Genomic DNA, 15,204 nt, shown 5'->3' with positions numbered 1-15,204 from the left:
TGAAAAGGAAATATGGGACATAGACTGGAAACGAGCCTGAGTGAGGAGAGGGACAGATCCTGGGCTGGGGGTTGGCTTATATGCAAAGATATGAAAATGAAAGTCACTCAGTTGTGAGGCATTCTTTGCAACCCCATGGACTGTAGCCCACCAGGCTCTTCTGTCCATGAAATTCTCCAGATAAGAATATTGGAGTGGGTAGTTGTTTGTTACCTTCTCCAGGGGATCTTCCCAACCCAGGGATGGAACCCAGGTCTCCCACATTGCAGGTGGATTCTTTACCATCTGAGCCACTAGGGAAGCCCAAGAATACTGGAGTGGGTAGCCTATCCCTTCTCCAGGGGATCTTCCCGACCCAGGAATCGAACCAGGGTCTCCTGCATTACAGGCAGATTCTTTATCAACTGAGCTACTAGGGAAGCCCTATATGCAAGATACATTACTTGGAAAATAATCTTTAAAACACTAAGATGCTGTTTAAGGAAGGGCACTAACTGACAGCCAGCTGTGGGTGCACTGGTGAGGATCAGGCAGGAGGCTTTTGCAGTAATCAGCCAGGCATGATAGGGACTTGAACCAAGACGGAGCAGGCTCAAGTCTCAGCTCCTCCTGATGGCCCAACCCTCAAACATGTCCATGCTTCTCCCCACATCTGGCAGCCAAATGAGCCACCATCTCCTGATTCTGGGTTCCATGGTAGACAATGACTGGTCTTGCTGCTTCCACACTCATAGTTCACAACCTATTCCCTATGGGGAAGCCAAAGTGAACTTTTAACAGTGATTCTGTCCCTTCTCTGCTTAAAACCCTTCTGTGGCTTTCCATTGACTGCTCCTGGAATAAAATCCAGGCTCCTTCCCCCAGTGCATTTGAACTGGCCCCTCTGACCTGTCTAGCCTTGTTTCCAGTCACACACTTTGTGGTTGGCTGTACTTCCTAACTCCTGCCCCTTCTTTCTATTCCTTAAATTTGCCCAGCTCATTCCATTTAGAGCTTTTGTGCTAGCTCTCCCTCCTGCCTGGATCTTCACACGCTGGCAATCCTTGCCTTAAAGTTGCAATTTAAATATCTCTTCCTCAGATTCTTCCTTGAAAATCCCCTCAATCTACAGGAGCTACTCAGCGGTTCTCTATCAAATCACCCTGTTTCAGTTGTCTGAGCAGCTTTACTACCATCTGGCGTTTTCCTGTTTATCTGCCTACCTATCTATCGTCTCCCTCCTCTGTGGTCGATAATCTTTGAAAACGGCCACCACCAATTCCTTCTCTTATTGTACGTACAGGCTACTCCACTCATCACGAGGTGGGGTCTGATTCTCCTTTCACTGAATCTGGACTTTTGATTTCCTATTACTTGCCTTGACTGACAGAATGCAGCAGAAATGATGCTGTCCAAGCTCTGGGCCTAACTTTTAAGAAGTCTGTCAGCTTCCACTTTTACTCTTGGGAGCTGGCTGCCATGTGATGAGGCGGACCGCCTGGAGACTGCCATGCTGTGAGGAGGCTCAGGCTTCTGTGTGGAGGAGCACGGAAGTGACAGAAGTACAGTGATGCCTGAATGTAGATGAGTGATCCCAGCTGACACCCAGGGAGGCAGAAGAGCTGCCTAACCTGGCCATGACCAGTTCCCGACCAAAGAAAGATGAGACATAATCAGCCCTTGTCTGAAGTCACTAAAGTCTACAGGTTCATTGCAAAGTACTAGGTAACTGAAACCTCTTCCCACTAGAATGAAGCTTCACCAGCTTTGCCTAGCAGCCCCTGGTACATGCATAGAATCAGTAGGGATTTGTTGAATGCATAAATTTGGGGGAAATGGAATGGACCATAGACCAGAAATCTCAATAAAGCAAAAATGTTGGTGTTTGACATTGGGAGTGCCAGTAACCAAGTTTGGGGGTATTGGAGTTTAACATTTCAGTTCTGAGTTTTGAGGACATACAGGACGTGGCCGTGGTTGAAGTGGAGAGAGGGAAAGGTCCTTGAAGTTAAGGAGGTGGACAATAAGGCTAGGACGCCCATGAGAAAAACCAAACTCTCCCAAGTTGATGGCAGGACTAGCTGTGGGGAAAGGCCCTAAGAGCTTCCACTTGAGAATGTGAGAGGTCCACAGGGGAGGCTAGTGTCCTTGGAAAGATCTAGTTTCAACTGAGGCAAAAAGGAATTAGTAAAGAGTCTGCCCACAGGAGTAGGATGGAGAGTCTGTTCACAATTAAACGGAGGAGGGCAACCCAAAGAAAGAGGTTGTCAGGGAAGGGTGTGAGGGGAGACAAGCTGGGGCACTGGTGATGGAGGGGGTGTCAGAAAGCCATGCTGGGCCGAGAGTCGAGCAAAGCATAGAGGAAGGTTTCACTCTGGGAAGAAGTAAAGGGCCACTGGGGTGAGATCACAGGGGAAGGTAAGTGGCCTTAAGATTCGGGCCAGCCTGAAGGTATAAAATTTGATTTTCCTGCCAGCACACCCAGAGGGTAGATAATGTTTGCTACTGGCAGTAAAGTCAGCAGTCTGAGGATTTCCTCAGGATTCCAAAAGAAATGTGAAGGGGTATAGTTTGGGCGTGGTTAGACCCAAGTCGGTAAACATCCACCTGGACTGCTGGCCTTGACACAGCCCCTCTGAGCAGGTGGGGTGGGGGCATGGGCAGGCTGAGTCCTGGGTGGGGAGAGTGCGGCTCAGATGGACTTGCGTGCTCTGCAGAGCTTGGCTTTACACGAAGGGTTGGCATGGCTGGTCAGAATTACCTATGTGGGATCATTACCCTAGCAGTCTGTGGAAAGGTGAACTGGCTTGAGTCGCATCTTTTCAAATCTTTGAAACAAAAAAACTTTATTCTTATTTTTTCATAGTATAAAAGTAAAACATGCTTAACTGAAAAACTTTGTTTTCAAATGTCCGAAGCAAAAAGGCCTTCTACCCCATGCTCCTCATCCTTGTCTCCTTCTGAATACAAAACAATGAACACAAGTAAGAGATACGTCTCTATAAATTCTCGTTTTAATAATGTGGTCACAGTCTCCCTGGGCTATTCTATTTCTTGCCCTGATTCTCAAGTCAAATGGAACCAAGCAAAGAATGGGTGATAGAACTAAACAACAGATTCCTTCAAGCCCTGCAGATCTATTACTCAAACTGAAAGGCATTTATTAAGCTTTGACTCACAGGACTGGTTTGATTACAAGTGACTGAAATCCAAGGTAAGCGGATTTAGGCCAAGAAGGAAAGTTAGTGGTTTATATAAATGAAAAGGAGAAGATCAGCTCAGTAATTGCTTAAATGATGCTGGCAAGAATCTCTCCCCTAAGTGCCGTATCTTCTCGACTCTGATTTTTCAGGGTCAGCTTTATCTCCAGCAGAATTTCCTCCAATTAGCAATCCCCAGGGACTCTAGGTTAACTTCCTGGTGACTTAGCACCAGCAAAAAGATACCTTTTCACCTACATCAAAATTCTGAGGTACAGTTCTCATTGGTTGGGCTTGGGTCACATGCCCTTCCCTGAACTAATCATAACCTGGAGGATGCAGTGCTCTCATTGGCCAGCCCAGTATCACAGGCCCATCTGAAGTAGCAATGGTGGCGTCAGTCCTACAGAAGCCACACAGAAACAAAAGCTGCCGTTACCACAAGGAGGGGCGTGGCGTGGCGTGCACCCCCGATGCAAACAACAGCTGCTAACAGAGCAGCTTCATGGATGTGAGACGTGTGCAGTCACACGGGGCCTGGCGCTTAGAAGGACCCTGGGCCTGGTTTAATGCTCCACTGTCACCAGTTTGAAATTCTTAACAATTTTTGAAGGAGGGCCCCTTCAGAGTCTGTGACTGCACATTTCTCGTTCATTTTCCACTGGATCCTACAAATTATGCAGTCAATCTTGCTGCCACACTACTGTGTGTACTGGGAAGACTTCCCCAAACGGAAGACATAGTCCCCTCAGAGACAAGGGCACATTTGGGAAGAAGCAGGTGGCCTGTGCTGGTTGAAATATATAAGGAAATAGTGGAAACTTATTTTATTCATCTATTCATTTACTTATTCATTTAAATCCCTGGTGGCTCAGATGATAAAGAATATGCCTGCAATGCAGGAGACCTGGGTTCAATCTCTGGGTCAGGAAGATCTCCTGTAGCAGGGAATGGCAATCCACTCCAGTATTCTTGTCTGGAGAAGTCCATGGACAGAGGATCCTGGTGGAATCCATGGGATCCAAAAATCTTTGGGGTCCATGGGTCACAAAGAGTCAGACACAACCGGACACACACACACACATTCATTTAAAGCCTTATTAAGGAGGTCCTGCTACTTCTAAGGAGCAGAAAGAGAAAAACAAATGACTGTCAAGATCCTCCAGAAGCTCATAGTGTGTTGGAAGGGGAGATGTGTATGCATACACAGTGAAGCAGTGTAAGGGTTGTGATGAAAAAGCATGGAGAGCTGCCAGAGCACAGAGGAGACACCACCACCCAACCCGGAGGTGGGATCGACCAGTATAGTCCCAGGAGGGGAGGCATACGGTTCACCAAGAGAAGCCAAAGTCACACAGTAGGTTAAGCTTCTTCGTTGACAACTGATAGGGAAACTCAGGCAGATGGATCCATAGAGCAGGAGACATCATGTAACATGCTTCCAGATGGAGCTTGTGGATGAGCAGGTGTGTAACACTCCTCTGGACCACCATCACTCCCCTGTCCCACCATCACTCCCCCAGTCCCCATCCTGGCCACTGAATATGCTTCACCTGACGACTCCTGCAATCTAGTATCCATCCTAAATGTCAAGACTTTTGAAGTTATCAACTCAGCAAGCAAAATATTTTTTACATCTTGGAAGACTACAGTAAATGAGTTGAATGACCCAATAAGGAGACAACATTGAAACAACTGAAACCCTCCGTCCCCTGAAATCTTCATGTATCTGAGCCATTTTCACCCTGTTTTAAGAAATGAATGACTTATCCCCATATTCCTGCTTCATTTCTTGAGAGTCTGGGCACGAACAAACTCACACTGGGCAGTGGGACCTTTCTCCTTCTCCCTTTTGAGAATTGTCATGGACTTGGATTTTTCAGGCTCATCTCATTTCAGTTAGCTATGATCATCATTTTATCAAAAAATTACAATTCACTCAAAAATTTAAATTGCAAAGAAAAAAAAAAAAAGATGGCTCCAAAAATAAAACTTAAACAGGGCTTCTGCCCTCAAGAAACTTACATTCGTTTTGATAAAACAATGTCTAACACCTCCTAAAGGAGATCAGTCCTTGGTGTTCATTGGAAGGACTGATGCTGAAGCTGAAACTCCAGTACTTTGGCCACCTCATGTGAAGAGTTGACTCATTGGAAAAGACCCTGATGCTGGGAGGGATTGGGGACAGGAGGAGAAGGGCACGACAGAGGATGAGATGGCTGGATGGCATCACCGACTCAATGGACATGGGTTTGAGTGAACTCCGGGAGTTGCTGATGCACAGAGAGGCCTGGCGTGTTGCAATTCATGGGGTCGAAAAGAGTCGGACATGACTCAGCAACTGAACTGAACACACAGCAAGTATAATAAGAGAACAAGGCAGCTTGTGAGTGTCCGAGGCTATCCTGTCTCAGAGTTGGGTGGCATCCTTCTTCCCAGACAGTTCTTTGAATGCATTGAATGGCTTGGGAGTTGAAAAGTGTCCTCTGGGAAGAAAAGTTGGATTTGGTCCACAGTTGGGTTCAGAGACCTACAGACATGTTGTGGGGAAGGGCACACCTGACTGTATGAAGCTGGAGAGGAAGAAGCAGCAGGATTAGGGAGGACAGGTGATCTAGGGTCAGGGTCACTCCTGGACCCATGGGAGCCCTCCCACCAGCAACAAGAAAAGGCCGCAGAGCAATGAATCACTGGAACACTTAGGGACTTAAAATGACAGTTATTCTATTCCTATCACTGTGGTTCTGGGGCTTCACTGGAATCAGGGAGGTGTTTCTTGCTTCTGATCTCCAATTTCCTAGGTTGCAGTCAGATGGTGGCTGTACCTGGAGTCAGCTTTTACGCTGACTGTTGGCCAACACTGCCTCTGGGGCTTTCTGCCAGAACACACCCCTCTGTGTGGCCAGGCTCCCTCACCATATGGCCTCTGGGTTCCAAGAGTGAGGCGGGGCTCAAGCCCTGCCCAGGCTTCTGAAGGCATGGGCATCCCCCACCGACATTCTGTTTGTTGGTCAGGCAGTTTCAGAGACCAGATTCCAGGAGAGGGGATCCAAAGCACCACCTCTGGGTAGAGGTGGGTCAAAGGACTTGGGGGCCACTTTTAAAAATGGAACACTGTCTTTTTTGAGTGTGAAGTGTCTTTCCTGAGTTCCTTCTTTAATCCTCACAACTATTAAGATTAGAACCAGGCACGCAAGAAAGTGAGACTCAGGGTTGCCCAAGATCACACAGCACTCCAGCTCCAAGGCCTGTGTGCTTAACCACTATTCTGTTGGATTCTCAATACCTAGGGGAAGAGGAGTCTTCAAGGGGCTGAGACCTGAGTGGGTGGGACCCCTGAGCAGTGGTTAAGCTGGGCACTGATGTGAATGTGACCACACTGGCCCAGAAAGTTTCCTCAGCACTCAGGTTGCATATCACATGACCGAGCCTTTTCACTAGAAAGGGATTTGGGGCAGGAGAGATGTTGATGTGGGCTGGCCTGCCCTTGGAGGCCTCTGTACCTTCTTCTGCTGGGCCTTGAAAGGCAGGAAGGATTTGAGCTGCGGGGGAAAATGGGAAAGAGCTATGCAAGTGTTCTTGTCGGCTCTCTCAGGTTCGGGCTTCAGCCTTCAAAAGGGAAGTCACTTTTCCTGATGCAGGCTGTTGGGATCTCATGCTGAAAATAAGCTGTTTCTTCCTTACGTGTCTTCATTTGGGGGACACATGATTTGCCAAAAAGACATTAAGTTCAACTAAAATAGCTTTACCCTACTATACACAAAACTTATACAGGAGTTGAGTCATTACATGCTCCTGTCACAGAATGCAAAGAACTTTCCACAACAGGAAACCTCAGAGGCTTATTCTCTGAGTGTCTGTTGAAAAGAGCAGGGAGTCATTTGGGAGGGGAAAAAAAAATTGGAGTTCCACCTTAATTCTGGCATGATCATGTGATTGGAAGGTCAAAACAAAAACCTACAGCCTTATTTTGTATTCAAAGTTCATCAGCAGAGATTGCATAAGACTCTCTGATCTGGTGGGTCAGGGCACCAAGGCTGGAGGGCCCTTGAGTTTATTTTGCGGCGAGGTTGCTGGGTTTCGGAATAAAGACCTATGCTTAGTGTGTAATTTCCTGCCCCGCTCTCTGCAGTGTCGGCAGGGTCTGCATCACCCAGCTGGTCTCGAGGGAGAGAGGATCTGTGGCCACAGTTTTCCAAAACCATCCAAATGGGGACCCAGAAAGAAGAGAGTTCAGAGGCCCATCAACCCTCTGAGGAAATCCTGGAAAACATTGTGATGAAAAGGTACTTTCTTCCTTAAAGCCAGAGAAATCTGTCAGTGGAACTGAGCCTGGAAGATTTGAGAAGGGCTTGGGCACTGCTCCCCGTGGTGAAGATAAAACAGATGTGTAGGGATGGTGGGGTTTTAGCCCCTGAGCATCCAAAGGACCTAGGTTTCTTTTGCTTGGAATATATTTACACAGAGAGAGCAAGGCCAGCCTTCAAGTTCAAAGGTGACACATCCATTTCCAGCTGGCTACTTAAAATTTTTTTAACTCAAGAAATATATGCTAATTGCAGAAAAGGCGTAAAACTGCAGAAAAAAGCCACCTGTAATCCTAATACCAGAAATAATCACTGCTATTTTGGTATATTTCCAGACATTTTTCTATGTGCATATATATTAATATACAAATGGTTATGTTCTGTTGTTCTTTTTCACATAACACTATACCACAAACACTATAACATAAACACAAACACTATATTATAGTGTTTCACAAACACTAGGAAAGTTTTTCAAGTCAAGAAATACATTTCAATGATATTAAATGTCTAGTATTTCTTTACAGAGCTGTATTATTTCTTTAATGAATCTTCTACTAGGTCCTAGGCTTTGGTCTTCATTATTAATGTTGTTTATAATTTTTTTATTATAATAACCAATACTGTAGTGACTACTCTTACTTATTTCCTTAGGATACGCTCCAAAGAATGTAATTGCTGGGTCAAAGCTTATGGATATTTTTAAGGCTTTTGATACTACTACATCAGTCAGAATAGGCTAAATCTTGTTACACTCTGCCAAGCTCTGTGGCTTAATGCAGTAAATATTTATTTCTCTCTTACGCTACAGTTCAAAGTAGGTTATGTGGTTGGAAATGGAAGGAGCTCTGCCCTGTCATCTAGAACCAAGATTTGGTCATATGATGGCTCTGCATTTGCCAGGACCTTGGAGTTCTTCCCTGGATGCTCTGATTTCAACCAATAGGCAAAGGGGTAGGAAGAGAGGGAAAGACATGGAGAATTGCACAGGTGGTTTTAGGTCCAGATTTGGAAGTGACTCTCATCACTTCCTTTGCCACTTTCCCTTTGTCCTGAACTCAGTCAAATGAACATTTCTAACTGCCAGGGAGGCTGGGAAATGTAGTCTTTGTGTGTGTCCAGGAGGAAAACATAAGAGTCCAATGAACACGGAGTATTGTCTCTGCCTCAAACTTGCCAACCAACCAAGTTCTTCCAGTGTATGTTTCTACCACAGGATGTGAGATTTCCTATTTCTTTATATGCTCAATAATTAAGAGACATGGTTTATGTTCAGATTTCGGTTGATTTGTGTGTGGCTTTGTTTTTTGTCTGCACCTGGTTCTCTCTTTGGAGATAATCTTGCTGCCTTGAGTGAGAGGCAGCCTGCATCCCTGTCCCCTAGGCTTGTTACTGAACCAAACCCGGGTCTGCTCGCCCAAGTCAACCTACTGACAGCAGGTTGTGGTGAAGCCAAGTGCAGCATTCATCACAGGGCACCAAGCAAGATGTCTAGGGCAGCTAGTGCTCTGAACTCCCTGGTGGGTTTCAGGAAAGCATCTTTAAAATCCAGGGAAGGAGAGGAGTCACAGAGCATGGGAGCAGCTTGTGCACAGTTCTCTGATTCATTGATGATGTGATAACAGGGCAAGGTCCCATTATCAATCCCTAGGCGTCAGTAGGTCTGGGGGCTGTGTGCTCATGGTCATCAAGTATTTGATTTCTTCCATTTGGTGGGGATTTTAACATCTATAAAACAGCTCGGGAAATGTGTATCCGCTACTATGATCTAGGTACTTCAGAGAGGAGCTACAGTAGAGGATATGGGGGAGGGGTTCATCCTGGGAAGACCCCCACAGGGTCCTGCTCAGTTACAGTTCTGGGTCTTTTTTTTTTTTTCCTTTTTTGGCTTGTTCTTTCCTCTTCCCTTCCTTACTGTAGAAAAAGGTATAATGTGCAGGTGAAGATGACATGGGTGATCCATTCAGGGGACCTGCCCAAGCCTTGGCATCATGCCTGGCTCACTTGGGGGCATAGGGTAAAAATCAAAGCTCTGCATTTTCTGTGCCATCTTAGGTGTGTTCCAGCTTATGATACATTTTCACAGGGAAAAAAAAAAAGGTTAGAGAACGGAAGTGGGAGGCAAAAACAACAGCCTGATGCTGACTTGGCACATGTACCTTGACCCAATCGTCCAGGGGCTTGTCCTGAGCACTCAGCATTTCACCAGGATAATCTTTCCCCAGTGAGTGGTGGAAATCAGGAGTAAACTACTTAGAAATCACAGAGCGACGGCAATAAAATTGTGCAAAGCCTGTGCTTGTCTCTCTTCAAGTGAGCCCATGTTGCCAAACACCAGCACACAGCTGAGCTGTGGTTTCCTCCTTGTTTTGAAATTTGGGTTCCAGAGAGAATGCTCGTGAATGGCTTCTTGTTCACATCTCCCTCTGGGAAAGCTAGCTGGTGCCTGCTGGTTTTCTGGAGGAGCGAGGTTTCTGATGAGGTCTTTGCAGAGTCTTCACAAAGCATACTCGTCCAGTCCGTCCAGGGAACTGAGCACTTGGGCATCAGCAAGGCAGAGAAACACAACCCAAGCAAGTCACAGACCTCCCAGGCCAGCGAAGTTTCTGGGCCTCGGCATTCTGAAAAGCTGAGGACAAGTTGTGTGTCTTCCAAGCTGCACACTCTGAACCCTTCCCCAAGAGGCAGCCATGGTCTCTGAGGGGAGATAAGAAGAGCTGGGGCTCCTAGGTGAGTGAGCCCCACCAACTGTAAGCCTGGCTTATGACCTAGAAATGGAAACAGGAAGTGGCTTAGAAATATAAAGAGTACAGCCAAGGCAGGGGTGCAGTAGAAGGCTCCTCAGGCCAGGAAGTGTGCTGTGAGCGGAGGTGCAGCCTGGCATCTTTTCTTTCTGTCTATTACCATGATGCCCTCTAGCATCACGGCAGGGCTGGGCTGCCTAGATATGGAGCGGGATGTCTTTCTGGGGGTGGTGTACAGGAGTGGCAGAGGAGGGACACTTGTGGCTCAGTGGCTTCTCTCCACAGTGCACCGTCTGTGGGATGCCACAGCCCTGTCCGCCTCATCTCTGCACGTGGATTTGAGTTGCTGAGAGGAGTTTTGCTAAACCTTGTAAATCTAAACTCTCAAGGTGCTTTCAGCAAGCACAATCAATCTGATGACTTTCAGTGATTCCTGGAGGGTTCTCTGGGTCCATGGGGGGAAGGATTTCTCTGCATTTGTGCCAAGAATCAAGTTCACTGTCATCCCTCGATTCTAAGGAGAGGAGCCAAGGAGAGGAGCCTGGGTGAGGAGGCTGCCCCTGCTCTGGGCATGGCCCTGGGCGATTCTGGTCACAGGTGGCTGATCCAGGTAGAGAGGAAGGTCCCACTCAGGGTTACTCCCTCTATAGAATTCCTCCCGAGGATCCCCTTGGGACCAGTTTCTCAAAGTGTGGTCCTTAGGCCACCAGTAGCAGATACGGAGGTAGAGGCAGGGGCTGTTAAAAATGCTAGTGCTCAAGTGGGATAGGACACGGGTAAACCTATGGCTGATGCAGGTTGGTGTTTGGGAGAAACCAACACAATACTGTAAAAACAATTATCCTTCAGTTAAAAATAAATGAAATTTTTTTTTAAAAAGGCTGGTGCTTGGCCACCTCTGCACATCTGCAGAGTCTCAATTTCTCAGAGAAAGTCCTAGAAATCTGTTTTTCCAGAAGCACACCCTTCCCCAGGTTGACCAACATGGTGAAATTTAAGAACCTTCCTTTATACCAATCCCAGTCTCTTTTATGGTCCTTTTCATGAAAATAGTGTTTCCCTTTTAAACTTTTGTGACCTCTGAAAATGAAATCTGAAGCAGAGGGATCTACCTACATAAGAAACGTCACCTGTGGTCTTAACTGCAGGTTTGGATTGCTGATTGTATCAGGGGATTTGAAGGAAACTAAGTTTTGGGGATCAGGCTGCCCGGATCTACTTCTGCACTCACTTGTTGCTATTAAAGGGGCCACTCAGTTTTTCCTTCTCTTCTCTTTCTTCAAGACAATGCACCTGCTGCCTTTGGAAGTTGTGTTCTTGGAGTCCTTTGGCATAGGGGCAACTGAAAGTAAATTTCTTCATGTTCCCTGGTGGAGCAGGAGTGCACCCATAGATGTTTCCACAGAGAAAACATGGACCCCCAAGGGAATGTCTAAAAGCCAAGGGCGACATGATGAAGGCGTCAGGAAAGCACCAGTTGCCCTTAGCACTGCTCACCCCGTGGTCTCCTCCAACTCTAGCCCTCTCAGAGTTCCTCTTGTATGAGTCTGTGGCTGGTAAAGCAGCTCTCTGGGGAAAACAAGACAAAACAAAAAAACAAACTCTAATTTGTAGTACTTGCCAATTTCCACAGTGTCAATACTCCCACCATGGCAGCGTTACTAATGGTTTAACAACTGGCTCACAAAATTCTTGAATATTTAATCAAAAGCCCTTGCAAACCAGAGGGAGACAGTAGCTAATCCTCTCAACTCTGCCCCAGAAAATCCCCACATCACACGAGGGGTGAATATCACTTTCGGCCTCTTAGTCAGAAGTGGCTGAAGGTCGCCCAGGCTGTGATGACTGAATTTCTTCGTGGTGAAAGTGGAAGGACAGGATTCAGTGGGGAATTCAAGTTGGAGATGAAGTCTGCATTTCTCCCTGATGGCTCAAGAGTAAAGAATCCGCCAACAAAGCAGGAGACGGGTTCAGTCCCTGGGCTGGGAAGATCCCTTGGACAAGGGAATGGCAATCTAATTCAGTATTCTTGCCTGGGAAATCCCATGGACAGAGGAGCCTAGTGGGCAAAGTCCACAGGGTCGCAAGGATTCGGACAGCACTGAGCGACTGAACTCCTGCTGCATTGCTCCATCCTGGCCTCACCTCCCCCTGGGCTGGAGCCTTGGAGGGAGTCGTGTTCTTAGGGCTGCTCGTCAGTGGTCAGCGTCATGGTCTCTCAGGGCTCCCACCTCTCTCTCTCTTTCTTGCTCTCTCCTTTAAAACCCTGTGCTCCTGTGCCAGAGCACAGACTGCTTGTCTCTTAATTGGACAGGTTTTAAATGGAGGGTTTGGAAGTCCTGCCATTGGCTGGGTCCTCCCTTTTGGCTTGGGTGGTGGAGAAATGGACTCTTTCTCAAAAAGCCGGCCTCGGGAAGCCTCCCTATCTGAGACCTCAAGGCTGAACAGCCCAGCTGATGGTTCCTTGATTTTCAGGGAGTCTTGAGAATGGCAGGGGTGGGGCAGAGTTCTCACAAAGCTGAGTGTGAGCAAATGTGCCCACAGCCTATGGTGCCAGAGATCACACAAACCTTCCTTCCCCTTTTGAGCCTGGGGATGACGTCAGAGCAGACCGAAGGGAAGATGGTGACCTACTTTTCTTCTCCAAACACTGGGTAGCTGGCTACATTTTCAGATCTAAATCTCACCCACACTGCAGCAGTTTCTGTTCCCCTGCCCTCCTGGGCGTACTTCCGGCCAGAGCTGGCTTCCTAAAGCGGAGTTTGGTGTCGGAGTTCTCCTCAGAGAGGCTGGTCTGACAGCCTCAACCCCAACCCTCCCAGACCTCGACGTGCATGCTCAGGCTACCCAAATCCTGCTAGGTGGACAATGCAGGAGGAGCCAGTCTCCCCTGGTCTCAACCAGGGCAGTCAGTTAAAGAAGAGTCTCACTGGAACCAGCCTTGAGTCTGGGACCTCTCTAGTATTCTAATCACTCGATGGCAGTCAGTTAACAAATAGTTACTGAGAATCTATGAAGGGGTTCAGAACATGCCACCCTCAAAATATGCCACCTGTATTGATTGTTTTGAGCCGAAGTCACTTGAGAAACAGCAGATGCAGGAAGGGCTCTCTGACCTCCCCCTTTCTACCTAAAAGCGGGTCACAAAATCTTCCCCCAAGAATGGTGACCTCTATGCACTAGGAAGAGAGAACGTTCTTATCTTCAGAGACTAGGAGAAGAGGCCCAAATGGACCTGTACAAACAAACCCACTAAAATGACACTTATCTTCCATTGGTTTCCTCTACCTATTTCCTAGTCAGTGGCCCACAGTTCACTGCCCCATGCCTAAGCCCCTTTGTCTTGTCACATCCCCACAATGTATTGTTTTTGTTTAAATGGTGTATAATTTTCCTTTTGAAGATTCCTCTGTAGATGTAAAAATAGCACATAAAATTGTATGTTTTTCTCCTGTTAATCTGTCTCATGTCAATTGAAGTCTTCAGTCCAGTTCCAGATCCTAATAGGGTGGAAGGAAGTTCTTCTTCCTCTACACCAACTTCCAAGATGATGGTGGGCAAGGCACAGCCCCTGCCCTCAGGGAGAGGACAGTCTAGTTTAGAGGGAGGGTGGTCCTTACATAAGTAACTTCAGCTAAAATTCAATGATGAATAGGAGGTAGAGGGCTTTGAAGGAGAAGCACAAGACACGACAGAGACATGAGACAAGGAGGCTAATGCAGGCTGAGAAGTCTGGGGAGAGTTCCTTGAGTGAAGGAGGTTAAAGCTGAGACCTGAAGAATGATTCAAGGGCAATGGAACATGACATTGGAAGGGGAGATTCTGTGGGACATAAAGATTTTGTGCTTCAGGAGCATCCTTTTCTCAAGCATGTTCAGTTCAGTTCAGTCGCTCAGTCGTGTCCGGCTTTTTGCGACCCCATGAATCGCAGCACGCCAGGCCTCCCTGTCCATTACCAACTCCCGGGGTTCACCCAGACTCACATCTATCGAGTCATTGATGCCATCCAGCCATCTCCTCCTCTGTCGTCCCCTTCTCCTCCTGTTCCCAATCCCTCCCAGCATCAGAGTCTTTTCCAATGAGTCAACTCTTCGCATGAGGTGGCCAAAGTACTGGAGTTTCAGCTTTAGCATCATTCCTTCCAAAGAAATCCCAGGGCTGATCTCCTTCAGAATGGACTGGTTGGATCTCCTTGCAGTCTGAGGGATGCTCAAGAGTCTTCTCCAACAACACAGTTCAAAAGCATCAATTCTTCAGCGCTCAGCCTTCTTCACAGTCCATCTCTCACATCCATACATGACCACAGGAAAAACCATAGCCTTGACTAGACGGACCTTTGTTGGCAAAGTGATGTCTCTGCTTTTCAATATGCTATCTAGGTTGGACATAACTTTCCTTCCAAGGAGTAAGCATCTTTTAATTTCATGGCTGCAGTCACCAACTGCAGTGATTTTGGAGCCCAAACAAATAAAGTCTGACACTGTTTCCACTGTTTCCCCATCTATTTCCCATGAAGTGATGGGACCAGATGCTATGATCTTCGTTTTCTGAATGTTGAGCTTTAAGCCAACTTTTCATTCTCCACTTCCACTTTAATCAAGAGGCTTTTGAGTTCCTCTTCACTTTCTGCCATAAGGGTGGTGTCATCTGCATATCTGAGGTTATTGATATTTCTCCTGGCAATCTTGATTCCAGCTTGTGTTTCTTCCAGTCCAGCATTTCTCATGATGTACTCTGCATATAAGTTAAGTAAGCAGGGTGACAATATACAGCCTTGGGTACTCCTTTTCCTATTTGGAACCAGTCTGTCGTTCCATGTCCAGTTCTAACTGTTGCTTCCTGACCTGCATATAGGCTTGTCAGATGTATATAGAAGTACACAATTCACTTTATCTTCTATAGAATGGTAGATCTTTCTCATTTTTATTAAGCATATAGGCACAAAATGCTGTATCATTATTTTCATTTTAAATC

The 15,204-nt window shown here is 46.8% G+C and overlaps 1 protein-coding gene across 2 annotated transcripts in view; it reads left to right on the top strand.

The window, feature by feature from the left end:
* Window positions 1-7,210: 7,210 nt before the first annotated feature.
* NEMF (nuclear export mediator factor) overlaps window positions 7,211-15,204 on the top strand; it is a 230,716-nt gene continuing 222,722 nt past the window's right edge. The window contains exon 1 of one of the 2 annotated variants that reach the window (XM_010842245.1): window positions 7,211-7,465. The gene's annotated coding sequence lies outside the window, so the exon portion shown is untranslated. The remainder of the gene's footprint in view (window positions 7,466-15,204) is intronic. The other variant, XM_010842244.1, reaches the window with a different exon arrangement.

This window comes from Bison bison, unplaced genomic scaffold (genome assembly GCF_000754665.1).
Source record: "Bison bison bison isolate TAMUID 2011002044 unplaced genomic scaffold, Bison_UMD1.0 scf7180017864174, whole genome shotgun sequence".
Classification (NCBI taxonomy): Eukaryota; Metazoa; Chordata; class Mammalia; order Artiodactyla; family Bovidae; genus Bison; species Bison bison.
This window is presented reverse-complemented; position numbering and strand designations above follow the sequence as displayed.